We start from the raw sequence: 27,868 nt of genomic DNA on the forward strand, positions 1-27,868 counted from the left end.
GGGTAGAACTTGTGACTGAGAAGTGAAGGGTCAGACCAAGACTCCATTCCCACCAGTGAGTACAGTCAGTTATGCTCCCTCCCTGGGCTGAGGCAACTTAACAATGAATAACTAAGCAGTCGGTGCTCTCAATTGGCTTCCCCCTTTCCAGGAACACAGTACATCCCCATATCCATATCATTAACCTCACATGGCCACACTGTGGTTATCAGCTTTACTACTGAGGTTCAAGGACTTTGGTGACTAGTCCACAGCTGAACAACATATGCATGGGTAGCCCAGACATGGACACGTGATTCCTGCCCTGGGTTAAGGTTCTCACTGTAGAGGGAGAATCTACTTCACATCAGAAATGAGCAGCCACTGCCTGTCTATGAGAACACCCCCCCCCCCCCCCCCCCCCCCGAAGTCAGGGTGACTCCACCACACAAATTTGCTCACTTTTTCTTTGATTTTGTTTTGGCTCTGGACAAAGGTCACAGCTGGTGGGAGATTTGTCAGATGAAAGTTAAAGGCTCATCAGATGCAGACAAAGGGGGCCTTAGATTGCATTATATCCATTGCTGTTGAGTAAAAGGGATTCAAACTTTAATCTGAATTTACAGAATGTAAGATCCAACACCCACCAAGAAACTATTCTCTAACATCCATAAGTATTTGTAGATATTACTTAATGTCATTTTTCTACTTGCTAGAACATGGATGGAGTTGTTAGAAGTACTTGACCTGTAAATGTATAGTGTTTAAATTAATTCATGTTATTACTTCAGTTTCACAGTTGAGTGGTCTTGTAAATAAAACTTTTCCCTCATTAGAAGTGATGCCAATCTTGCAGCTCCCCACAGGTCTCCTCCTTTTACACCATGCTATGCCTCCCACATTGACCTGGAGCCCAGGGGAACCTGTGCACAATCGGTGAACTAAACCAGAAATAATTTCCTGTAGCATTGTGTCAGAACCTCAAGGATGAGAAAAAAGTCCATTCATTTCTTTTGCACTTAATTAGGGAAAAAAAATTAAATGAAGTCTTCCAGAAGTATTTAAAGTTTAGCAGAGCAATATTTAGGTTTCTCAGCTGGTACAAATCTCATCTCTACCTCTCTGTTGAATGGTGTTATGAAATTCCTTCTTTTTCTCCCTCCCCTTCTTTCTCCTCCCTTCTCCCTTCTTTCCCTTTTTACCTTGATTGTATATGTGATGTTTGTGATTACTTTTGCTAATGAAAATCTTCAGCCCCAATACTTTACTTTTAACATTTGAGTGGTGACATGTTTTGTGGCCACAGGTGCTCCAAAGCAAGTATATTAAATGCAACACCTCTCCATGGGGGACCTCCAGTCTACCCAGTCCCTCTCCATGGGGGACCTCCAGTCTACCCAGTCCCTCTCCATGGGGGACCTCCAGTCTACCCAGTCTCCATTCCTTTTTATGCACATAAAACCTCTTCTCTTTCCCCTACTTCCTTCATAGAGATCTCTCCCCCTTCCTGTGTTATTCAGACTTGACTTTATCCTTTTACACATTTTTTTTCATAGTAAGACATCTTCACTATTATGTTACTCTTGCTAAGCTGATGGGTTGCTGGGCTTTGGTTCTTACTGTACTTAAAACCATTTCTCCATCTTAGTGGGCAATTTACTCATTTTCTTTGATTTGGGATTGTAGCTCTGGCAAAGACACGAGGCCTTCTAATGCTATTTAGGACTTATGGAGAAAAGTAGACTCTATTTTAGATTTATTTGAAGGAAAATGTCGAGCAAGGTACCTGATAAAGGTATGTCTCAAGCAACAGATTCTCAAAAGTGAAATAGATGGAGATACTTGGTGGGAGAAGAAAGCTTATACTGACATCAACACAGCCTAATTATACAATATTGTGCTTAGTTCCTACTTGGAAGATGAGTAAATTCCTAGAATTCATTATAAATATCTAGATAATTTCTTTGGTGGTTATGCTTAATACCATCTCCAATCTGTATTCAGTATGGAGCCTAGGATTAAGTTAGGCTGGAGGGCAGTTAGGGCAGAGCACTTGACCACCATGCACACATGGATCCTGTGCCTTCTGGGTGCCCCCTGCACCCTCAAGCTTTGAGCCTAGATACCTAGTCCAGCACTATGTCTCTTTGCTAGAATCCATTAACATCTTCCCAGCTGTGAAGAGCATGCACGTTTCTGAGATTTCTAAAGAGCTGCTGTGGATAAGCTTGTTCCTGATTAAGATGCAGGAATAATCTATCTACCTGGGAAAACATTGTGTTTCTCTTTTCTCTGGAAGTGACCAGGAGGGACACTCAGCAGCAGCGATCTGCATTTCCTATAAAGAATAAGCGCTTAACTACAGGATTCTAAATGGTTGAGACAAGTGAAAAAGACTTGGACAGAGAGCTGTTGGGAAGACTGCTGTGAGCCCAGGGAAGGTAGACGGAGATTGGCATTTGGGAGAGACGGGGCTTACCTGTCTTACCTTACAGGGAGGAATAGATGCTACTGATGACAGTACACCTGACTTACAGGTGTTCACTGAACTAAAGTAGACTAATAAGTGTGAGGTACAGTATGGGGTGGATATGGCACAATTTTAAAATACATCTCCCCAGTTCAGATAAAAACATTACAATCCCCAATATATTTGTAACTTTATCATACAAAAATGAGCCTGTTCACATCAACTTTCTACAGCTCTGATCTAGATTGTGTTCCTTGGATTGGAGGAAGCTGACCACTTGCAGGGCTGTTGTTTTTATGTTGCAGCTACAACACTCATGGGCTTTCACACGTCAGTTAGTGCATGATCCCAAAGCAGTATCATATTGTGTGTCGCCCGCAGTGGAAAGAAGAGTGGCTCTTTCATAGGCCACTTCCACCCCTGAAATCCCACGTGCTTCTTGTTGAGTGATGTGCCTCTGCTGTCACATTTTTGTGTCACTTACTGCAAAACTGGTCCAATCTGATTACAACAAATTAAACCCCTCAATTCTACGGCGCATGCATTCCTGCCAGGAGGTGTACTTTATTTGTCCTTCATATTCAGTAACCTTCCATGACAGATAATAACATTAACTCTAGTTTATAAACATAGAAGCCACACTTAGCCTGGTCCCTTAATTTGTCCAGAGTCACACCTTCAGGGTCATAGGACTCCATACTTGCCACTCCCGGGTCTGCGCCTTTATATACTGCTTCAGAGCTGCATGTGGATATCCTTGAAGGGTGGGCGGAGCACCTCCACCCTGCGACACTGTACAGACACAGACAATCTGTGACTTGACTTGTACCCATGCAATGAATGCCGCGGGGATCCCAACATGCATATTCCGTATCTTCATAAAGACAAAGTATTCAATGATATTCGTAGTAGCAGGATAAGGGAGATTTTACGCAATGCAGGTGCATTAGGGAAAGGGATCATTGAGGTGGGTCTACCAGGGTAGGGCACTGACTGTCTTCCAAGACAGTATAGCAGGTGAGAATTTGTTAGGGACAAAGGAGACAGAAAAACATGATAGGTTTCTTAATGAAGAATGGCCAGGGTAATAAGACAGTTTGATGGCATTTAGGAGGTATGGAGAGAGTGATCACCAGACTCTCTTCCTTCCTACCTTCCTTTCATCCCCCCACCTTTGTTTTGGTATCCTCCTCCCTCCATTGTTGCTTTCCTCTTCCCCCTCCTTCAGAAATGTGCCTATATAAATTAGATTGAGGGAAGGCACTGGGTCCATTGAATGGGTATTTCTTGCCTCCTGTGATTTCTTTATCCCACGTATCTGACACCCTTAGAACAAAACAGCCCTTTCAGAACTCCTCCTGCCAGCATTACAGAAAACTGCAGAATGCCGCCAGAGTACTTTTCCTGAGGCCTAAGGCTAGAATATTCCCTGCCCATTATTTATTACTATCATGGAGTCATTAGCGTTTGCCATTAGAACTATGCACGCGCTAGAGGTGTTACAGCCAGATGTATGTGCTCCAGATTCTCATTACAGGCTGCTGACCTCTCCCTATAAATCTGAGCTTGAAGTTACCCGATTTCTACTTGTTGGCCCTAATTGGAAAGTTCTCGGCTATATACAGGTACAAAATGTACGATCAAAGCTTGAATTTCTGCCCCTTATTAACATTGCTTTTGTGACATATTCCCTCAATTCTCTTTCTGTTGGAAATCTAGCTGAAACACAGTCCTCAGCCTTGGATACCAGTGAGCTTAGGTAGAACCCATTACATACAGAGGAACCTACTAATCAGGAATAGTGATATGTTGGCAGCTAGAGAATGATAAAGTGGCCTTTAATAAATAATTATTCACATGCCACGTTTTTGTTTTGTTTTGTTTTACTGAATAACCTAGAAAAAAATAATGAAACTTTCTGCAGTTGGAATTTTCTTTTTAGTGTTTGAAAAAAAAATCCAAGTACCAAGCATATGATATGAAATTGTGTGAAGGATCGGTAGGAAGTATGTAATAATTTCATAGAACTTGTCCTTCAGTCCTTCAGGTGGGCTCTATTGGGCAAAGATGAATGTGTGTCTATAGGAGGAAGAGTGGATATTTCTGGCTTTCTTCATCCATCAGAAGAAAGTATTTCCTGGATATAATCTTTTGGATTTTTCCCTAAAGCCGTATGTTCATGCTAGGATATTTTGCAGGATGCTATTGCAATAGCCCTTGTAAGAAGTAGGACTAACTGGGCCCTGTACTCAGAAACTCTTTTAACAAGATGTCCCTGTTCCAGGTCTTCACATATGACTTAGTTAGAATGAGTATAATTCAGTGACACTCACCTTAAGTGTACACTTAGACATGTTTGTATATGCACACATTTAAACACGTACATCGCTTGGTTCATTTAAATAGCATCTTAGTAGACTTGTTTGGGATATTCTAAATGATTTTTATTCTTCTAAGAGTCTTTATCTTCTTGTAGTAAGCAATATTGAAGCAATTTCAAAGAAGAGAATCTTGACCTGCTTGGTCTAATGAGAAGGAGTAATCACAACTTTGAAATGAAGATATGTGCGGAATTACTTTAGAAGTTAAAATGGCCACTCAGATACTACTCAGTGGCACGTATATGCTCAACTTCCTACAAATACTACACTGGAGTTTTAAGTAACCTGTGAAGTGTTCACATTTGAGAAAGAGGAAACTGACTTTTAGTAGTTAACTTGGTCACACTCACACAGCTATCTCATTGGCGGTCAGTCTCGAAATGCAGGTCAGACTCTTAAAACATGCTATATGTAACTGTCTCCAACCTGGCGAGCATAAAGTCTTTGTGTTTACATGTTGGACAATTTTAAGGATCTATAAAAGACCAATAGAACCCATATTAGTTGTGTTGACCAATAGTTAACACATAGAAAATGTTACTGGGTATGCTAGACACCACCTATTACTTATGTAAATATCAAATTATAAGACCATTATGGTATTGTTCAGTGATCTTCATGGGTTTCTGTTCCTTTATGTTATCATCTGGAATGTTCCCTAGCTTGGTCGCTGGACCCAATGGGAGTTAACACTAATTAATTTAGTTTTAGCATCAAATACTAATGCACTCAATTGCCCTTCTAGCCAGTTTCTCCACTCAGGAGGATACATGTGGCAAATTTTGTAACTTTCTTTTATTTTATTAATTGACTTTGACCTGAGTCATTTCAACATCTGGCTAAGGGGTTGAGGGCTCATTTTTCACACTGCTCTTGCCTTTAGTACTCTCTGAATTATCCAGGGTTCTCTAGAAACGTGCACCCCACAGGTGACCTTTTATTAAAGAGAGCATGTTAGATTGGTTTGTAGAATACTGTATGGGTGGTCCAGCATGGTCTGCTGCCACCCTGCAGAGGCTGTGCACTAACCAAGGTTGGGTACTTTAGCAGTCCCAGTCTGGTGCTGAAGGACGGCAGGACTCCTGGAGCAGCCCTGGCTCTTCAATACACATAGGAAGATTGAAGTTGATTCTGCATCAGCACAGAGAGGCACAGGCACAGTCATGGGGTAGATGAACTCCAAACCAGCATGAAGCCACTCTCCAGCAAGATACAAAACAGCAAGCAGTCAAAGGAGCAGACACTCTCCTCTCCTTCTTTTGCATATCTCGGCCACCACTTACCAGTTCCACTCTGGGTAGATGATATCACTTGCAAACAAGACAGTCCCTCAAGGGCACCCAGAGGGTCATCTCTCAGTTGATCTAGTCACGTTGACAACTAAGATCATTCATCATGCTGTCTTTATTCTTTTCCGGGAACATTATTTTTCAGTGTGTCCCACTGAGTTTCTGTTCGCTACAAAACAGTGTGATGTCCTAGTCTGACCTAAGCTTCCCTGTCTTAAGTTCTTGTATTAAAATGATACAGCAGAGGTGATGACACTTGCCTGTAATCCTAGCACTTGGGAGGCAGAGGCAGGCACATTTCTGAGTTCGAGTTCGAGGCCAGCCTGGTCTACAGAGTGAGTTCCAGGACAGCCAGGGCTATACAGAGAAACCCTGTCTTGAAAAAAACAAACAAACAAAAAACCAAACAACAAAAAGATAAAAAAAAAATGCACAGCATAATCATCTGTGACAGTCTTCAGGACCGGGAGCATAGAATCAAAGGAACTAAAGCAAAACAAAACAGCTGTTCCCAAGTCCCTGTCCCAATGTGGAAACTTCCTCCTAGAATGGGCTCCACCATTCTCAGCCTACATCAGGTAGACATTGCACAGCCTGACTCATTTCTGTCTCATGGTTTACAATCTCAGTCCAGGAGAGGACCACACCTGCACACACACATCACAACTGTGATTCTCCAGACTTGCTACTAATTCTGTCAAACTTCTTTGAAAAACCAAGCATTCTCAGGACCCCTCCCCCCTCGCTTTCAGGAGTCCCCTAGATAAGCTCCTAAAACTTGAACTGCCATTTTACCATTGCCAAGGGACAAAGATCAAAATGGCTGCTTGAAGAGGGAGATCCTGCGAGGTGGGTGGGAGGCCAGAGAGACTCAGCCTCTGCCTGCTGTTCCCAACCTTCCCAGGGGCTGCTGTGTCCTCTGCTCTTTACAGCTTACTTTGTTCCTGATTTAAACAGTTGAAGGAGAGTCGGAGGTGTCACTAGGGAAAAGTAGAGGCATCACTTTAGTAAGCCAATTAGAAAGAATCTCTGATTTCTTTTTCTCTTTTCAGTGTTTGAGTTGGAGGAGGAGCACAGTTCATGATTACAACTTACATGTTTTACTTAAAAATTTGCAAGCATCCCCATTCTATTTTTCACAAAGTAAACTTATCTTGTACTGCTTACACACTGAGAAAAAAGGTTTAGATTTTATTTTCCTGAACAGTGTGATAATTTTTGCTTTAGTCAAGAAACTAAATGGCTGGGGTTCTGAAAAAAGTGTTTTTTTTTTTTTTTTCCCCAGAAAATACTCTTAGATTCTGTCTTACCAAATATCAAGAGGACCCATGCCACTGCTGACTGCTAAAACCATTTATCATGCCAAGTGTTTGAGATTGTTTAGGATTTCTTTCAATAACCGCCCCTCCCCCTTTACCACTGATTGACAGATATAATGAAAGTGGCTGGCCCCTCCCCCTTTACCACTGATTGACAGGTATAATGAAAGTGGCTGGCAGCCCCTATCAAAACCAAGCACCGCCACATATTAACAAGCAAAACCAGCTACCTTTCGTCTAAGCAACCTCAAAAAGAGTCTGATGTTCTAAGTTTCTTTTCCAAGACATTACACAAAAATATAACATAAATATGTTTTGGTCTTAGGCCAAAATTTCCTCAGCAAGCTAATAACTCATACATACTCTTTGAGATCAGCACGTACAACATTCTAAGCTTTAATTTCCCTAGACATTTGAGGCACAGCGGCTATTGGGACGTGTACAGTGGAGGTGGCCGTCTTCCATCTCTGCCCCAGAGGCCTCTCATGCCAGCCAAAGAAAGTATCTCTTCTTATTATTCCTATGTTCCTTTCTAATAAATTTTAAATTCAGGAATCCATTTAATTCATCTACTGTGTTGGCAGAGCAGGTGTGTGTTTGGCAGCTGCCAAGTTTTCTTGGTAATTATTAATCATAATTAGCACTCTTTTATTTATGCATTTGAAAACCTTTCTGAGAAGCATTTTCTCCAACAGAGATAGTGTACTGAACAATATACAGCTCCTGACTTGTAGGACATAGTAAACTTGCATCCGAGAGTGAATAGTTGTAGTTATTCTAAACTTATAATCATGCAGTAATTTTGAGATACATTCTTACATTTTGCCAGCATAAAAACAAATTAGTCTGGTGTGTTTTTTTTTTTTATTACAAAATACTGCCTTTGTAACACTCCTACTTTTATATTCAAGACAATCATTTTGTGTAGCTTTTTTTTCTTTTCTGATTTGTGGAGACTGTCTCAGTAATAGTGGATATCCAGATGCTTTTGTGCAGCTCATACCTTAGTGAAAAGTGGCTGGTTATGCCTTCCAGTGTGCAGTGTGGGTAAGACTTACTATAGACAGTGTTTGTGGATTTTTTTTTCTGGATGTCATTAATACGGAAATCTTCCTTTAGTGGGAAAATGTGTAATGACCACATGACTCCCCGACTGTGAGATCTGACTGTGTCCGTGGACCCAGTAATAATGTTGTGCAGCCCCAAAATGCATATATTATGTAATGTTGCTTATGTAATATAATAATATTGCTTAAAATGATAGATACACATATATTTGCTTAAAAGAATATATATATTTACATATCCATATAAACATATTTATAATATAAATATATTATGTAAGTCATTAAATATAATTTTAATATATAAAATATTATATATAATATGTATATTTTATATTGCAATTATATTAGAGTCACATATTTATTATATGTTATATATGGCATATATTATAATCATATATATATGCACATGTATTATATATAATATATTATAACACATATAATATAACATGTATAATATATTATATATAATAATATAATTCACATGTAATAACAACATAATATATAACATATATAATATAATATATAACATATAACATGCATGTTATATATGTTATGTTATATTATACAATGTATAATATATTATAATTATAAAAATATGAATGCATAAATAAATATGAGTATATATAAATATCTAATATATTTAAATATAAAAATACTTAAAAGTTAAACATTTATAAATAAAAATAAAATATATAATAAATATAAACAATTATATGTATATATATTTCCTTTTATGATATGCATAATTTAAGACTTTTCTATACATATTCTACCACATACAAACTTTGTGAAAGCTAACAAGAGTTTCAAAAGAGTTTTTTTAACCTGTCTCCTCCTATATTTTCTTTAATTTATTTTGTATTCACTGTACGTTCCATTTGCAGCCCCTCACCTCTCCTCCCAGTCTCACACTCACAAATCCCTCCCTCCATTACCTCACTGCAAGCCCCTCTTGAGGTAGTGCCCTGACCTTGGACATCAAGTTGAAGCAGGACTAAGTGCATCCTCTCTCACTGAGGCCAGACAAGGCAGGCCAGCTAGGAGAAGAGATCCAAAGGCAGGCAACAGTGTCCTAGACAGCCCCTGCTCCAGTTGTTAGGGTATCCACATTAAGACCAAGCTGCACATCTGATACAACTGCGTAGGGGGCTAGGCCCTGCCCCTGCATGCTCTTTGCTTGATGGTTCAGTCTCTGTGAGTCCCCAGGGACCCAGGTTAGTTGACTGTGCAGGTCTTCTTGTGGTGCCCTTGACCTCTCCGTCTAACTCAGTTTTATCTGCCTGATGTTCGGCTGTGGGACTCTGCATCGGCTAACAATCAATGCTGGGTGAAGCCTCTCAGGAGACAGTTACGCTAGGTTTCTGCCTGTAAATATAGCAGAGTATCATTGACAGTGTCAAACGTTGGCTCTCTCCAGTGGGATGTGTCTCAAGGTGGGCCATTCATTGCTTGGCCATTCTTTCAGTCTCTTCTCCATCTTTATCCCTGCACATCTAGTAATCAGGGCAAACTTTGGGTTGAAGGTTTCCTGGGTGGGTTGATATCCCCCTCCATCCCCTGGGAGTCAGTCCCACCTGGCTACAGGAGGTGTCCACTTCAGTCTCTATATCTGCAGTTGCCAGGAGTCTCAAGTAGGCTCACTCCCATAAATAGACTGTTGGGTGCCTTCCCCATCTCAGGTCTTTGGCTGGTCCCAGAGATGCTCCCCACCTATCACTTTCTCTCTTCCACCCACTTTCTCTTCATACCTGATCCCCAACCCCCATTTCCCTCCATATTCCCTTTCCCACCCAATCCCCCCTCCATCCACCTAATTTTCTGTGTAGATTTATATCACATACTTTGGTGTTTAGTATTAATCCTCAGGCCAGGTATGAACTCTCAGTCTTTTGGCCTCATTGGCTCGTTCTCTTTCATCTTATTAAAAAAGAAATTACAATTTTAATTTTATTTTTCCAGATCTACTTTCCTTCTTTTTTTTTTTGTCTCAATAGTCATTTTCAACAAAATAAAATATAACATAGAACAAGAACCATCATGTCAGAGTTGTACAAGGAAAGCCATCAGAAGGAAAAGAGAGCCAAGAGAAAGAACAAGAATCAGAGACCCACTCGTTCAGATATCTCGGTGTTCCATAAGGGGACTACACTGGAAACTGTTCTGCATATGCTGAGGACCTGGTGGATGCCCATGCAGTCCCTGCATGCTTGCTGCTTCAGTCTCAATGAGTTCATATGAGCTTTGCTCAGTTGTTTTAAAGGGATGTTTTCCCATGGTGTCCTCCGCCCCCAATGGCTCTCACAGCCTTTCTTCTTCCTCTTCGTCAGGGTTACTTGAACCCTGAGAGGAAGAATTTGATGGAGACATCTCCTTTAGAGCTGTGTGTTCCAAGGTCTCCCTCTTTGTACAGTGTCTGGCTTTGGGTTTCTGCATTTGTTCCCGTGTGCTGCAGAAGAGGCCTCTTCGATGATAGCTGAATAAGGCACTGATCTATAAATACAGAAGAGTCTCATTAGGGGTGATTTTATTGTTTCTTTTATTGCTTTAGATCAGTAGTATTAGGTTTTAACTAGGTCTCTGTGCTATCTAGTCTCTGATTCTGGGAGACACAAGGAGTGTCAGGTATGGGTTCCATCCCTTGGAGTAGACATTAAGGCAAATGAGAACTTTGGGTGGTTGCTACCGTAGACTTTGTACCACCATTGCACAGCATATCTTGTAGACAGGACGGAGAGTTGATCAAAAGGCTTGCTTGTATCTGGGTCAATGTTTACATTTCTCTTTTGGTAGCATGCTGAGTGCATTCCCATATCAAAAACACTAGAACACATGGGTGAAGGCTCTATATAGGCACCAGTTCTACCTCTGGTGTTTAATGAATTGTATGGGTGTTGTTTTTGGAAATGAGGTCCTAACATCAGTTTGTGGAGAGCAACCTATTGTCTTGGCAATAGCCTGATTGTTTGGGGAGTTTCATGGGACCTTTTTGTCCAACAACTCAATTGGGTGTGACTGTCCTGGTACTGGAAATTTCATTTGGTGACAAGAAATGGCTCACTGGGACTGTCTCCTTCATTATTTGTAGACTTCATTGAGATTGCCTTCATATATTTTAGGAAGTTTCCACTGCACTAGGTTTTCCTACTGCCCCTCAAATACCCCTCAATTAAATCCTGACTTTCTCCTTATTTCCTCTCAATCCAATCTCCCTCACCCTCTCCACCTGATCCTCCATTCCTGTCTCCATCTAACCCCAGTCCACCCATAAAACCTATTTTCCCTTTCCAGGGAGATCTATATGCCCCCCACCCCCAGTCCCTTCCTCTATGCCTAGCCTCTGGGTCTACAGATCATAGCTTGGTTAACATTGGTTTAATGGCTAATATACACATATAAATGAACACATGTCATATTTATCTTTCTGTACCTGGTTTACTTCACTCAGGATGATATTTTTTTTTAGTTCCATCCATTCTCCTGAAAATTTCATGATATCATTTCTTGTTAACATCCAAGCAAATACTCCATTGTGTAAATGTATTACATTCTCTTTATTCATGCTTCTATTAATTAACATTTAGGTTGCTTCCAATTTCTGGCTGTAATGAACAGAGCAGTAATGCACGTGGTTGAATAAGGAAGTTTCTCTCTGGTGGGGTGTTGGCATCCTTGGGTATATGTGCCCAAGAGCAGTGCAGCTGGATCTTGAGGCAGATGCATGTCCACCTTTCTGAAGAACTGTTGTACAGATTTCCATAGTGATTGTACACGTTTGTATTCCCACCAGCAATGGTGTATGATGGAACAGCAAAATAGTTTCTCTGTGAATTACCCTCATTAAGAATTGTTTGGACCCTTCCTTTTCTCAGTATCTTTCCCTGTCCTCCATTTGTCCCAGGCTGACTAGATAGTCTTTTACAGTCTTTGTATAAGGTCTATCATGCTTCTGTTCAGTTACCACACTTCTGGTAATTATTTGCTTCTGTGTCTGCACCTCCAAAATTGTGAGCTTTTTGATATGTCAGGGCCTTACTGCATTCATGTTTGTGACTCTGTCCCCCTGAAACGGTACCTGGTATATAGTTGAGCCACAGCAAATATCTATTGGGTGACTGTTTGAAAAAATATTGTGGATTAAAATCAGGTCTGATTCTTTGTTCAGAGGGAAAAAAAAACCTCAAGGTGGGAGTAGTCTAGGAGAGAAATCACAGTTAAAGAGTGACTCCTTGATCAACTTCAAAGTTGCTGATTCCAGGAGTATCTGAAAGGGATCTGTGGAAACCATGGAGTGTGTGTTAGAGAACTGGCACATCAGTGAATCAGGGCTGTTGTTATGTGAATCAAATGAGACAAGCTCCCAGCATTCTTTGAATAACGTGGACACAATGGACACAGCAAACAGGCTAGAATTTCATCGAAAGAAATTTGTCGTGAGAGCTGGTAATAATTGGAAAAACAGACATGAAGAAGTTGAGAGATTTATTTGGCTACTGTGAATTATTGATAAATTATCAGTGCCCATATATGTTCAAAATAGATTTGTATTGTCAAGATTTCAATGGATAATATAGATTAATATAATTCACTCAAATGTGACATAAATGTTAATGACTGATCTTATCTCTCTTCTGTAGACTCTGCTCCCTGCCAGTGAACATGCTGCATGCTCTTGTGTGCAGTACCCTTTACTTATGGTATTGTAATTATTCCCATTGTACAGATGAGTAAACAGAGGACTAGAAAGTTCAGTCTACTTGTTTGTTTTTTCTCAAAGAACTTTAAATATCTGAGTCTCTATGAGTGCATGCTAGTTTTCTGAATGAGGTTAAAATTACTTAAATATGTGTCAACTTAGTTCTATTTACATTTTTCATCCCATTTCTTCATCATTATTTAAATTCTGCACACCATGAGAGGTATTATGTCTATAACATATCCACGTGCCTGTGTATGTGTGTGTGTCCATGTGTGAGTATATTTATGTGTGTATATGTGTTTGTGTGTGTACATGTGTATGTGTGTATATGTATGTATGTGTATGCATGTGTATGCGTACATGTATATGGGCATGTGTGCATAATGAAAAACATGGAATTAGAGATATAGATAACCATGTAATAACAATGTTTTGTGAGTGCTTTGAAGAAAACAGTAGCATCTTTCCTTAAGTAGATTGCAGAGAAACATTCTCAGGTGCCTTCGCCACTGTGGCTAAGAGTAATTAGATTTACAATGTAGCTTACTGTAACCTAAGAGCATGCTTAAAATAGCTTTAGAGAAGTGGTACCACACAAGTGTAATCAAGCCCAGAAATTTGAACACATCAGCCTCTCAGCAGCCTTTTCACTGTGCAGACAGGTTTGTGATGAAATTTAGAATTGTTGGAGAAAAGTGTGACATCTAAACAGTCTTTGAAAACTGAATAAATGTCACAGCTACTTCCAGCGTGGGAGGAGACTATGCAGTTATCAAGATGACCTACATCAGCTGTCAAGGAAGCATGAATATCCATGGTGATGATGCCTTTACTACCTTTTAGAAAGTAACATGCCTCCCAATTCAACTCATAAAGGGATATTATACTGGAAATATGGGTAGAGTATTGCCCAAGTAGGAATACTGACCTTCAGATATTGATATTTGACATAAAATAAAAGTTTTACTAAGATAGGAAAATTTATTTCTTTTAAGACAAACAAAAACTACATACACACACATCAAACACACTTTTGTTTTACACAGCAAAGTGTGAATTTTCATCAGGTGTTAACACCTAGAAATTGGCTTCTTCAGATATGATAAATTAGAATAACTTACTTTGGGCTTGTTTTATAATATAAATACCCAGTTTTTTAGAAATATTTGAACTATAGAAGATTCAATGATCTATTTTGGTGATGCTTACCTTCACCAAGATAACTGTGAGGTATAGTTTGACTTTTTGACTCCTTTCTCATCTAAAATATATTCATAGGCAACAGAACCCAGCAATTTCCCAACAGGTAGTCAATGGTGAATCCCAAAAGCATGAGACTGAATTTCTGGGCCATCATGTATCAGCTAATATGCTTTAATAAGGTGTAAATATTTGTGAAAGGAAAAAAATGCAAGAATTACAGCCATTGCATCTATGTATTCTGTCAGGCATGTTCAACCCTTTACCCTGGAAAACAGCAGTGCCATTTGAGAAGTCCACATTTGAGCCAGTTCAGGATGATGTGTTTGATCACATTCATAACTGGAGTATGTGTACCTTTAGTGAGGCTTTCCTCATATTGCCTTCCCTGAAAAGTTCTTATCCTCTGAGTTTGTCTCCTGATTCTCTCTTTGGCATTCTGGAGTGCCAAGCTCATAGGAGAGAAACTTCAGAATTGGTTTTAAGGGATAGATAGGAGCTTGCTTAACTGAAAAACCAGACAATTCTTTAATAGGACCTTGTACATTAAGATGGAGAAGAAGACTCAAAGGTGTGAGACAACATGAAAAGAGGTGTGGGGTGAGATTAGAACATTTAGTACAAGCAAAGGTAGGCTGTCTCAGGTGGTCTTTTATTTCCTACTTTGCGTGTTTATGATTAGTAGAGTGGGATGAGTTGGTAACAAAGATAAAAAGATGCAAGTGGCTTTAGAACAGTAGCCAGGGTGAAGGGAGAATTAACTTTGGTGGTACTAGTGACAGGAAGGCATCTGAAGACCTTGAGAGAATGACCAGGGCAAAATGACCTGCAGCAGAAACAATAGAAAGCCAGAGAACTATGCCCAGCTACCGGCTTCTGGTTATAGAAGGAGTTCCAGGTTGCTGCCAGGACTTTAAAGAACAAGGCTCTCAGACATCTTAAGTCCAAGGGCCAGAACTGTGCCCCCCGGGAGCTTAACGTTTACATTGTAGAGTTGAGTGGTCTGAGCATACAGGGTCTACTGAAGAGTTGTGAAACGAGCAGCCACTGCTGGCTCTTGGTTGCTGGTACCTGCTGCAGCTCCTCACTTCTTCTAGAAACCTGGAAGTACAATGCCTGCCACATGCTAGCACTGCCCATGGTTCAAGCACAGTCTGAGAGCTCCCAGTGTAAGTACCGTGAACCATTAGTCTATGGCTTTTAAAATCCAGAGCAATGGGGTTCCTAACTCATAGATGAGAACTCTGAGCCTGTGAATCTACCAGTCCTGTGCTTAGAAACCTTGGGCATTGTCAGCCTGGGGTTGCCAGCAGTTTTTACCTACCCACTATTCCTACTGAGACAGAGCAAAAAGACCTTGTGTCCAATTGGTTCCTACCAAAGTGAGAATTATGCTGAGCTTTCTGTTGAAGTCCTAAATGGGTGGAGAAGAGAAGGAAAGAGACTGGAAGTTGAATATTAATTCTGAAGATGTATTAATTTTCTAGCCAATATCAAGGAAAATCCAGAATAAGGTTAATAGAAAAGATATTAAAGACTGTACAAACGACAGGAATCTATAGATTAGAAATGGAGTTTCACTGTTGGAGACTCCAGTAACAGAGGTAGTCACAGTGGCCCTGAAGTTCAAGTTGGAAATGAATTACTTTAGAAAGAAGAGACAAGCAGAGGTCACGATTTTTTTTTTTCTGATGAAGTTACTCATTGCAGCCCATGAGTATTGATTGCCATCATTAATTACAAGAGTATTTTTGGTATAGTGAAAAATGGGTTTTGAAGAAAATGATCTAAAATAAGATAGATGAGTCTTAGTGTTTAGGGTGATGCGGCTTTAAAATGAATCTTGATGAAGATGGATTTCTTCTCATAAAGGGGAAGAGATAAAAATAACAGTGGCCACAGAAGGATTACATGGAGCCTTTGTGTGTGCTACACCAGACCTCAATGGATGGAGAAAAGAAATCTAACTCAGTCTTTGGAAGGGAAAATAGTTTGATGATGTTACAGAGACCTGGTTGGAAAGGTTTGTTTGTTTGTTTGTTTAGAAGTGGACGTCTATGGGGTGGAAAAGGCTGACAAAGGCACCCAAAGGCACCCAGGTGTGACAGCGTAGAGAGAGGCACCCAAATGGGAAATGCACAGAAGGATGAATAATAGGCAGAGAAATGAAATCATTAGAGGAAGGTGTGAGAGCAGTAACCAGACAGGCATCATGGGGCCTGGGGCCATCCTTTCTTTAGATGTGCGGCTGAGTGCATTTTCCTATTTCTGTTGCAAATACTACTGTTGCCTGGTTTAACACACACTTTTCTTTGAGGGATATTGGAGTGACAGTTCTTGGGGTACTGGGCTTTTGTTACTTGCTAATCTATTCAGTAGTTTACTTGGAAGAAATTAACTGGATCTATGCATCTGGCTTTATGGGTTTGGTTAATATTTGATGAATAGATTCTAATATGGATATAAGTTCATATTTGTAATATTTTTCAATGTTTTATTTTTGAAAGAGTTATGCCATAACAATTTAGCATTTAGAATTTACATATCCCATTCCTTTTTACTTATGTGTAAGTCTCTTTGCTCTCAGTGAATTAATTGCTATTGTTACATATCAAAACAATGTCATCTTAGCACTTTGGTAACTGTAAAATGCTCAAGACACTTGAGTTCGCTGTATAGAATCACTTGTTCAGCTATTCATAAAACGGAAGGTTTGCTTTTAAAGAGGATGCATGACTGTCTTACCAATCCATTCAGAATACTCAAAAAAGTTTAGCATGAATATTTAATCTGTCATGGAGCCCATTCATGCATTTGTTTTGAATACATTTGGTGTTTGTTTAGGAATAGTATCCTATTACTGTTTGGCTCTGTGGTCAGGATGAGAAATCTCAAGATTGGATCAGAAACTCTGATTCTTAAAGCTAAACAACACCGAAGACTTAGATTTCACATACCTGTGCTCCCCTGTCTCTAAAATGGGCGCATTAGCCTTGGCAGAATGCTCAGAAGGATTGGAGCGGCCAATTTCACTTCTCAGCAGTTCTTTCAGGTTATATTGAACAAAAATCCACCTCTGCAGTTCTAACCCAATTGCTTCAATTCCAGGTCCCGGAATTACATCGAAAAGTCGAAAGTTTCTTAAAACTGAATTCCCCCACGAGTTCAATTTCCGTGATTTTTGCAGGCACCTTGGTTTTGAAAAGCAATCATGGAATTTTTTTCTTCTTCAAAAGTTCCTTTTCCCAAGAACAACAACTGAATAGAAAAGCTAGAAGGGCCAGGCAAACCCCTTGACCAAAATCAGTGGTGGGCTCAGAAGCAGCTGGGGGCTGGGAGCAGCCCACGGAGGGTGTAGGCTCCTACTGAATCCAACAGGGGACTTCAGAACAGTCCCACACTCCCTAGATGGAGTTCTTGGAGGTCTGTTCTTTAGAGTGATGCATCGCACTCCTGTAAAAACAATTTATGGGAAGGCTAGAGTATGCAATTGAAATCAGAGAACAGAAAGTGGATATAGAGTCTGCTTCTCCCTTCATTTCTGGATGACTTTTCCTTATGGATTCCCTCACCCCAACTGTACAGTGCCGTCTACACCCCTTGCTTAGTAATATCACAACACTGCATGGTGAAATTTTTACTAGACAAGTTGACATAGAATGTAATGACATGGTGTTTGTAATGTATTTTGGCTTTTTGGCACTTAATGGTTATTATTATTGTTGTTATTATGTTATTATTATCATTTTAGTGAAACAGCAAACTGATTCTATTTACTTTCAGTGCCTATAGACTTTTTTCATCTCAGACATAAATGGGAAGGAAGACATTTACATGCCTCCTTTAAAGATAGGTAAATAAGATTCATTCATTCAACACTTTCTGTTAAAGCTTTGAGATCAATAAAAAAAATACAATTTGGAATAATGTTTTCTCTTTTTATTTTTATTCTAAGATAGTGGGTGCTGTTCTTTACCTTCTACTCGGCTAATGATATTTTAGTTGTCTTATAGGTCTTTAGAGGTATTGTGTTAATATACTTACCAAAGACTACAATAGAATTCCTTGGCGTTGGCCCTGGACCTGGGTCTATTTGCAGCCACAGAAATGGCTCTGTAGTTGCAGGCAAAGGCTTTTCTAATCTGCCTCCCAACTTTCAACGGTCACCTCTGGTGACCGGATAACCTTACCACGGTGGGTTTGTTTCTCGGTATTAAGATAGGATCTGTTGTCTCACAGCAGCCACTTAACTGCGGAAGGAATGTTATTCTTTGACCTTGAACAGCGAGTGCCCTTGCATTCTTCCTCCTCAAGTTAGTCAGCTGCACATCAGCTGACGTGACTTATGTTTTTGCCCTTGTCAGTAGTCAGCCACTGGCTTTAAATTCTCCTTCTGGACTGTTCACCAGTTGCTTCCAAAACAAACATGTTTTGGGGGCTCACGTGGAAAGAAAGAGGAGATTTAGAAGAAGGTGGCAGCTAGCTTTGCCCTTGTTTCATCTCCATTATTAACACTAACTATCCAGATATTAATATTCTCTCCAAGGAAACTTTTGATAAGCCCTAATGACCACTGAGAATTCATAAGCATGATCATCATTAGAAAACATGCTCTGGACCCGAAGGGAGAAACTCTCTCCTAAGAGAACAGATTATCTTTCCTTTCTCCCAGAATTCTGAATGTAAATCTCTTGTTTGTGTTAAAGATCCACATTCACTCAGGTTTCTGATACACTCCTTTATTTTGAGCTGATTTGTTTGTTAAGCACATCAATGTGATTACACTTAAAAGCTAAATCTCCTTCTGTGTTTTTTCTTTATCATCTTCCAGATAACAGTACACCATGTGTAATCATGAATGCTGTACCCATCTAACTGCACTGTACTTCATATGCTACTAGGTATGTAAGGGTGCATGCCCAATTGCACTGCTCTTTAAATAAACACCTCTACCAAGTACCTGTCGTGCGGGGCTCTGTTAAGACATGTTTTCCTTATTAGTTAGAAAAGATGGAGTGCCCTAGACTGGTACACTTTGTCTATAACTGAAATTCCTAAATCAAGCCATGAGAAAGGTTAGATATGGGTACAATGCAAAATGTCAGAGACTATTAAAATAGCAGAATGAAAACACCAGCCCTCTAAAATATATGGCTATTCAGTCTGCCTGATCAATGCTCTACAAAATTACGGAATGAAAAATATCCTTGAGCCTGGTCGTACATGTCTATAATTCCAGTGCTCGGGAGGCTAAGGGAGGAATACCACTAGTTGGAGACAAACTCAGGCTACATAAGTTTTATGCCACTCACAACTAGTTGTGTGGTAAGAGATTATGCATTCACATAGCTCTCCACAGGTTCTAACATTCATCCTTGACCTTTTTCCTCCTAATGTTTTTCTTTCCCTTTTTATTTGTGTTGATTTTTGAGTAACTGTAGATCCAGTGAATTCTCTTATTTTATGGGCTCTTGAAAAGAAGAGCCTATATTTTAAGTATTGGTTTTACATTAATGGAATTCTAAGAACAAATTGCTTTTAAACACAAGAAAGTCTTATTAAACTCTGCATTTTAGACATGGAATTTCAGAAGGTCGGGCACACTAATGTTGTTTAAGGTAAAGTTACCTGTAAGGCCATGCCAGACCAAAAAGGATTTATTTTTTAACTACCTTTTAAAAAGTGTATTTGTTAGACACGATATTATAATTGTCAAACAAGTCTCAATATTTTGATGCATCGACTCACAAACACATGAACTTCAGGTCTATTTCGCTTTTCTTTAAAAAATTAAAATCAATGGTAAGTGTTAATACACATAAAAAAACTTTTATTGGCTTGATTTCATATGACAAAATAGTGTAAATTAAATGACTTAGAATCTGAAGGTTATGGATAAAAATTAGGAATTCCTTATTTTTAAGTTTTAAAATATGTTGAGAGTTGAGGTTATAGGAGAAAGAAAAAGACAACTTCCTTAACTCACTCCCAATATTATTATTTTCCCTAAATATTAATAATATTTTATCTCACACGAGGATGGAAATGTGGGAGAAAATACCTTTTAAACTCATGGAGCAAGAAACATAAATATGTCGATGTATTGGTGGGTTATAACAGACAATGGGAGTGACCCATTGTATCTATAAATGAAGTGAACTCAAAAATCAAATAAACCATTGTATCTATAAATGAAATTAGTTCAAAGTACATGTCAATAGCTGTCACTGAAAACAGAAAGTAAGATTACAGTCTTAAATGTGGTTTAGTCAAACATGCAGTTTTTACTCAAGCTAAGATGATAATACGAGTAACATAAGCTGCATTATAAAATTGATTTTTAAAATTCAAATGAGTTTAAATTATTGACACAGTATTTTGCATCTAGAACTGACATGTTTTTGTGTGACTCTTTTACTACATTAAGGTAATTGTGCATGAATAATCTGGCTGTTATAATCATGAACCTTACGTAGTCAGCAGATTGCCTGTCTGAATCCCCTGTCAAAATCCATAAGGTCAAATAGAACCCTATGGCCAGACCAGAACTTAAGAAGTTCATGTTACTTCTGTCAGCTCTGTCATCTTTGCTCATAGGAAATGATCCAGAAACCTTTCACCATGCTGTCCTGTTCTAGATGTTTGGTTCTTCTCAATCACATCTTAAAGTTATGTGTATTGATTTAATAACCAGCAAAACATCACATTTTACTTATAAAAGACTCATTTTTTTTAAATAGAGAATCAGCAGGCATCTTGTATTTATTCATTTATATTAAAGACTATTTTTCTCTTCTTAAGCAACATCTGTTGACTGTTAAGTATTGTTTTACTATTATTTCATTGCTAATTAGTATATTAGATACATTCAAAATGTTAGTTAATTGATAGTAATGATTTGGTGGTAGGTACTATTGCATCTCTTCTTTTCCCCTTTCTTAGTTACTGGAATTAGCTAAAGAAGTCAAAATTTTGTTACGAAGTTCATAGAATCAAGGGATATAGATGGTCAGATTTTAATTATATTTCTGGAACATTTTCTACTTAAATTGTCTTACTGATGTGTTGTTTTTAGCTTTTAAATTAATATCAGTGGAGTTAAATGTATTTTCTAGAAATTTCAAGTGTTTACCTTTCAAGCACACATGCACATTCCTGTATACATTATTGTACTAAAGGCTCATGGAAAGATCACTTTTTTGTGTCCTTATTTCAAACATCCTTGTTTTCAAATTTCAAAAATGCTAGCTTGCAAAGAATTTATGATTTTTTATTTTTGCAAAAACTGTAATTTTTGTAAATTTGTGTTGGACAGAAAACATAAGTGTATACATTGCAGTTAGAATACAGTGTCACTACTAATGATGTGTACTCGTTGAGTTACATGATCCTTCCATGCCTAATGAAGACTTAACATCAACTGCAGAATTTTGGAGAAAGCCAGTAGCAAGTTCACCCAAGGCAAGAGAAAGCTAAATGCTGTAGCTCACTTACACATGGAATTAGATATCGTACTGTCAACACAATTGCATTAATTACTATAATATTTACATGGTTACTTTCTCTTCTTTGGTACCTCTAGGAGTGAAGCTTGGCGTGTGGTGCTTTCCTGCAGATACTTACACAAGGGTATCCGGGCACCGTGAACTCACAACAGTACATCAATAGAGCTACCTTGTGAGTTCCCATGATGTGCGATGGTATTTCTGTCTGTCTGCTTTCCCCAACTCATGGCATTTGTTAAATTGGGACAATTTAACATGAATGAATCTGGACTTTAATCTTTAGCTTTGTCCTGTAAGCAAATTATGATTATTGGGGAACTTTATATTATGTGACATTATGTGACTCCCACTGGATACACTTCCCTGGCACCTTCTGTCATTACCATTGGTAATTGAAGCTCAGACCATGGCTTCTGTTGTGTGGCTTCAATTCTTAGAGCTGATGCTTCCTGACTAAAATCTGTTCAAACACAGTATTTTTATCTATAAAGTGAGAACATTGCAAAGTTTCTTTATATTGACAATTACAAAAATTATTTTAGTCTATTTAAAGTACAAAATTTGGAGTAAATTTGACAAATCTTAGAAGCCAACTAAACTTAACTATTGTTGTGATTGTTGTATATATTCCATAAGCTTGTCTTCTTGTCTTAAAAGATTAGATATAGTAGTGTCTAAAATTTAGGACTGGCTGCTTTGAGTGACATCAGCACAGTATGATGTCACCTAATTTTTTAAATACCATTCTTTTAAGTCATTCTCTTCCTTGTTAGCATTATCACAGATATTAATTATTAATGAAGCACAATTAACAGACTTGGCGATGTTTCATTCCTTGGGAATCACTTACCTTTCTATCTTAGATTCATTATCGTTAGAGTCTTTATGTTTGTGTTGATATCACTGTTCAAGAACGCAGAGACCTTGGCACCAGGAAAAGCCTGCACCGTCCTTTAAGAAGAGGCCTAGATAAGAGATGTTTCAAGAGTGGGGGAAACCTTGAAATGTTGTTTCCAGTGATGTTCTGTAAGAAGGCATTTGTTGGATGGGTGGAGAAGTTCTTCATCTGGGACTGGTGTTGGCTCTTTGGGTAAAAAACAAATGTTTAATCGACACTACAAGGTACACACTTTAACTTCCCCAGCTAACAGGAGCTGAATGCATTTTAATTTTCATGGAGAAATGTCTCTCCAAGGCTTTCCAGGTATAGGGCTAAACCTCTGTGAACCTTGAAGTGCCAGAGTTAGGCAGTGAGGTAAGATCTCCTTACTGCATCCAGCTACCCACACAGAGCCCAGAGGCTCCCCACTGTGTTTGCCAAAGAGTTTTTAATTGTACATTACTCTGACAGAACAGCCTGTCTGTGCCTGTCTTTTAACACCCCCTGGCTTTGTGTAGGGAAAATCCAAACAAATCCAAACAAAACACATTCTTTACACAGACATCTGAAACTCGAGAGGAACCACCGATTTAAATTGGATACTTAAACATTACCCTCACAAGCCTGTCAGGAATGTGATTAAAAAACAGACAATGACACTGTGCTGGTGGCTAAATGAGATTTCTGCGACATTCTCAAATTGAGCCGCTACTTTTGTGGTACTGTTTAGGCAAGTCTGTCGTCTGTCTCCACTTTACAATTCCACCTTTCCCACATTTGCTAATTCCCATCTCATTCACTCGAGCAAAGCTATTTTAGTCAGGGTTTCTGTTCCTGCACAAAACATTGGCACCAAGAAGCAAGTTGGAGAGGTAAGGGTTTATTCAGCTTACACTTCCACATTGCTGTTCATCACCAAAGGAAGTCAGGACTGGAACTCAAGCAGGCCAGGAAGCAGGAGCTGATACAGAGGCCATGGAGGGATGTTTCTTACTGGCTTGCTCAGCCTGCTCTCTTATAGAACCCAATGGCACCACCCACAAGGGGCCCTCCCCCCTTGATTACTATTTGAGAAAATGCCCCACAGTTGGATCTCATGGAGGCACTTCCCCAACTGAAGCTCCTTTCTCTGTACTAACTCCAGCCTGTGTCAAGTTGACACACAGAACCCAGCCAGTACAATAGCTAAGAGTCAGAGTGCCGAGGGGCTCTCCCCAAAGGACTGATGATGTATACAGGTCTTCGGTGGCCTCGAAGATGAATTTCAGCATTCTGTACAAGCCCTTGCCTTTCCTTGCCCCAGCTTTAGCTTAAATATGGCTTAAAAACAAACAATCAAACAAAATAACAGAAACACATGCAATGAGTTAGCAGGAAGTAGTATCAGGTGTGTTCGGTTCTTCAATATGGCTTCTTTCTCTCTCTTTTTCTGGAATGCCTTTCAAGGGTTGGGGGAAGGTGCCAGCCATCGCATCTCCTGTAGACACAAAGCACTCTTCCACAACGTGCCATCTCTGTGTCCTCAGTCCCAAGACTCACAAGGTGTGTCCCGTGGGTCGACATCAGGGGTAGCGATTAAATAAGGCCTTTACGCTCAGGCTCAATTGGCTAAATAAATGTTTGGGATACTAGCTCCTTATTAAAGGTATATTTTTTTATTGTAATTCTTTTCATACAATATATTTTGATCATTTTCTTTCTCCTCTAGTTTCTCCCAAATTCTTCCCAACTACCTATGTTCTTTGTTTTCTCTCTCTCCAAAACAACAAAAACAAGAAACACACACACACACACACACACACACACAGAGAGAGAGAGAGAGAGAGAGACAGAGACAGAGACAGAGACAGAGAGACAGAGAGACAGAGAGAGGGAGAGAGAGAGAGAACAGACAAACAGACAAAGACAGATCGAGTCAAAGAGACAGACTCAAAACCAGCAAGCAAAAACGTAGTAAAGCAACAACAAAAGTTCAACCAAAGCAAAATGAGACAAAATGTTAGAAGTACCATTAAGTTGGTTTTGTTTTATCCCACTACTCTTTGACATGGGGCATGGCTCATACACCCAATGAGACCGCATTGGACAAACTTTTCTCCTTTGCCACCAAGCATCAGTTGCACCCAGCTTTTTGCTTAGACGTGGGAGTCCATGTCCATTTCTGCTTTTCAGGGCTGGGAGACTGTATAGACTGACTGAGCTTGTGCATGCTTGGATCTGTTGCAGTGGCCTTCTGAGTTCGCATGTGCATCAGTTCTGGTATGTCTGGAGGACACTGTTTCCTTGGAGTCATCCATCGCCTCTGGCTCTTAAGATGATTCCAATTTCTCTTCCACAGAGATGAAGACAACCCATTTAGGACTCAATGTCCCAAAGTCCCTCACTCTCTGCGCATTGTCTAGCTGTAGGTCTCAGTAGATATTCTTATCTACTGCACAGGAAATGTCTTTTTTGTTTTCATTTTTTATTCAAGTCACTGATTTCTAAGTGTAACAGAATGTCATCACTATATGTGTATATGAACAGTCGTAGTTGGTTTTTATCCTAGGTCCATAGCCTCTCTAGTGTCAGGTTCTTGGTCACCCAAGCAGTTTCAGGTATAGGTTCCATCTCATGGTGTGGGCTTCAAGTCAAATGGCATTGGATAGTTGATCCTACAGGTTTGTACCACCATTGCCCTGGCATATTCTGCAGGCAGGACAGATTTAGATCAAAGGGTTTGTCTCTGGGCTTGAGTTTGAATTTTTTCTTTTGCCTACAGAGTACGGTTCCCATACCAAAGACACTAGAAAATATGGCTAAAGATTCTATGTATCCATAGCAATGGGACCTAGGTCTTAGTTTGCAGAGAGTAATCTATCATCTTGGCAAAAGCCCGAGTTGTTTGGAGGTTCCATTGGCAGTATTCTCAACCTAGAAAGGAAAAACAAAAACAAAAACAAAGACACAATGTTTATTCTCCTCCACTTCTCATATGGTTCTTGTCACAACTTTGTCATTATATTCGCCAATGTTACCCTAAGAGTCTAGTCAGAGAGGATGATGGTGGTTTTAGTTATAAAGAACTGATTCTTCTATACTCTTCAGAGAATCAGAACCTAGTATTGTATAACAGCTTTCTAATATAGAGGATGCCTGTATTTTATGGTTTTATGGGTTTTCTATCTCAGGTATAAACCAAGAGAATTCATGTGGCACTGACTTAAATCCAACAAGGCTCCACAGGACACTGACTATTCTTAATAAGACTGTGGCTCTATTGTAGCTTCAGTAATTCTGACTGGGTAGCACTGTGTGTATCTGTATTCCATCAAGGGGTGAGTGCATGGGGAGAGAAAGATCCCTGCCTTACTTATCCTGGCATTCATCCTGGTCCTAACCACAGTGGCTTTGTGTGCTCGCCACCCACTAAATGTTGGTTAAGCTAATTAATTAAGCACAAGGGAAAACGCAGAGTCAGCTGGCTTCTTTGATGCATGTACTCAATTCTTAAACCTGGTTTCCAACTGGAGAATGTGGCTTGAATATATAATCAAATGGACACTTTAATTCAAATTTATTTCCAAGATCAGATTTCCCGTCTCAGAGGAAGAAGCTACCCTAGAAAAGGTCCTATAGAGAGTTCGCCAACAAAATGCACCTCCCTTGGAGTAAGACACCTGAGAAGGAGCATAGGACAGGACCATCAGTCTTGCTTAGTGGAGTTTTTTTTGGGGGTGGGGTGGGGTATTGATTTTGTTTGTGCTCACTCTCTCTTCTTGAACATTCACCAACTAACTGTGGAAGGGACTCTAGTGTTATTTTGTCAGATGTCTTGGCATAAGGAACTTATGGCACAAGGCAAGCTGGAGTTCTGATTGGGTAGTTTGTTCAAGGTCAGGAGTGGGCCATAAGTCCCCACTGAAGATAAAATCCAGTACCTATAACAAATGCCGAAACCAAGAACTCCAGTCCCGGAGTACAGTGGTAGGTAGACAGCAAGCAAGAAATGATGCTAGACTGTGCAAGGAAACAGGTGTGGTCCCCCAGGGCAAAGGGACCCAGTGAGGACTCCAGGGCTGGTGACACAGTCTGTCAAAAGCAAAGGAGGCCTGTGTCCTCTGCAGCTAAGGGATCATCAAGGATGTGATCTACCCAGAGAAAAGGCAGACTGGAAGATAAACACTGAAGCCTCCCCAAGCCTCAGATTTGGTACAATCCCCCACTGACTGGCTTCCTGTATGGATTTAACACAGGGTCCTTCATTTTAAGAAGTTTACTTTTAGTTATATTGTTATTGTTGTTGTTGTTGTTGTTGTTGTTGCATGTATATATGCTGCCAAGCTCCGGCATGATTAAAACTCCATTCACTGTTTCTTGTACAACTTCATATTACTTTCCATCCCTGTATTAGATTTCCCTTCTTAACATATTTTCATCTGAGAATATCATGCAGCATAGTTTGAGTTTATACTTTCTCTTCCCTCACCTCTTTACCTCCTAAATTCATATTATTTCTCCCTTTTAAACAAGTAAATACCATTTCCATGGGGTCCAATCCGTGTTGGATGACTACTCCTAAACCTGGGTGCATATACCCAGTGCCACTCTATTGAAGAAGACTGATTTTCCCAACTCCAGCAACAATTGGTTGCAAACAGCTTCTTGCCTAGAGTTGGTTTTGTGTATACTTCCCACCCCTGTGCTGTGATTTTTGGCTAGCTTGATCTTGTGCCAGTCCTGTACATCTCAGGTGGGCTTTCTGAGTTCCTATTAGACCTGCTTTTTTTTCAGTGTTAAACATTAAATTTTATTTTATTTTATAATTATTTGTATTTTTGTTTTATTTACTTTTTAAAATTAGATATATTCTTTTTTTACATTTCAAATGTTGTCCCCTTTCCTGGTCCCCTCCCACTGAAACTCTCATAACCCATCTCTCCTGTTCCCCAATCGACCTTTTCCCACTTCCCTGTCCCAGCATTCCCCCACACTGCAGTATCAAGTCTTCCCAGGACCAAGGGCCTCTCCTCCCTTTGATGTCCAACAAAGCCATCCTCTACTGCCTATGCCTCTGGAGCCATGAGTAACTTCATGTGTCTC

The 27,868-nt window shown here is 39.6% G+C and overlaps 1 protein-coding gene across 1 annotated transcript in view; it reads left to right on the top strand.

Annotated features, from left to right (window-relative positions):
* Window positions 1-27,868, top strand: part of Slc16a7 (solute carrier family 16 member 7) — a 161,205-nt gene that overhangs the window by 26,843 nt on the left and 106,494 nt on the right. Inside the window, exons 2-3 of the mRNA XM_052165800.1 lie at window positions 19,233-19,302; window positions 21,984-22,078. The gene's annotated coding sequence lies outside the window, so the exon portion shown is untranslated. The remainder of the gene's footprint in view (window positions 1-19,232; window positions 19,303-21,983; window positions 22,079-27,868) is intronic.

This window comes from Apodemus sylvaticus, chromosome 20, assembly GCF_947179515.1.
Source record: "Apodemus sylvaticus chromosome 20, mApoSyl1.1, whole genome shotgun sequence".
Classification (NCBI taxonomy): Eukaryota; Metazoa; Chordata; class Mammalia; order Rodentia; family Muridae; genus Apodemus; species Apodemus sylvaticus.